At 48.7% G+C, this 378-nt stretch overlaps 1 non-coding gene across 1 annotated transcript; it reads left to right on the forward strand.

Annotated features, from left to right (window-relative positions):
• The first annotated feature begins 237 nt into the window (after window positions 1-237).
• Window positions 238-309, forward strand: trnaa-ugc (transfer RNA alanine (anticodon UGC)). The gene has a single exon. It is a non-coding gene; the product is annotated as a tRNA-Ala (tRNA).
• The last annotated feature ends 69 nt before the right edge of the window (window positions 310-378 follow it).

Raw genomic sequence — 378 nt, forward strand, 5'->3', positions numbered from 1 at the left:
CCTTGACTGCAACTTTTTGTCTCCGCCCCCATGCTGTTGCTGCGGTGGTAGAGCGCATGCTTTGCATGTGTAAGGCCCTGGGTTCCATCCCCAGCATCTCTAGTTAAGATCAAAACATCCCATGCTGCCCGATGTTTCAAATGCTATTAGTAGATGCAAGCTGGCTGGCTGCATATAGAAGGCTCCAGTTACTTCGCGGCGTCCAATCCGAACAGGGATATGTAGGTTGTTGTCATTGGGGATGTAGCTCAGTGGTAGAGCGCATGCTTTGCATGTATGAGGCCCCGGGTTCAATCCCCGGCATCTCCAGAACTTATGTTACTTGGTGGACGGCTCAAAAATTCATTATTAAAACAAAAGAAAAAAACCACGTTGTCC

Source organism: Embiotoca jacksoni, unplaced genomic scaffold (genome assembly GCF_022577435.1).
Source record: "Embiotoca jacksoni isolate LCO1_2020_lvr unplaced genomic scaffold, fEmbJac1.0.p SCAF_17, whole genome shotgun sequence".
Lineage (NCBI taxonomy): Eukaryota > Metazoa > Chordata > Actinopteri > Embiotocidae > Embiotoca > Embiotoca jacksoni.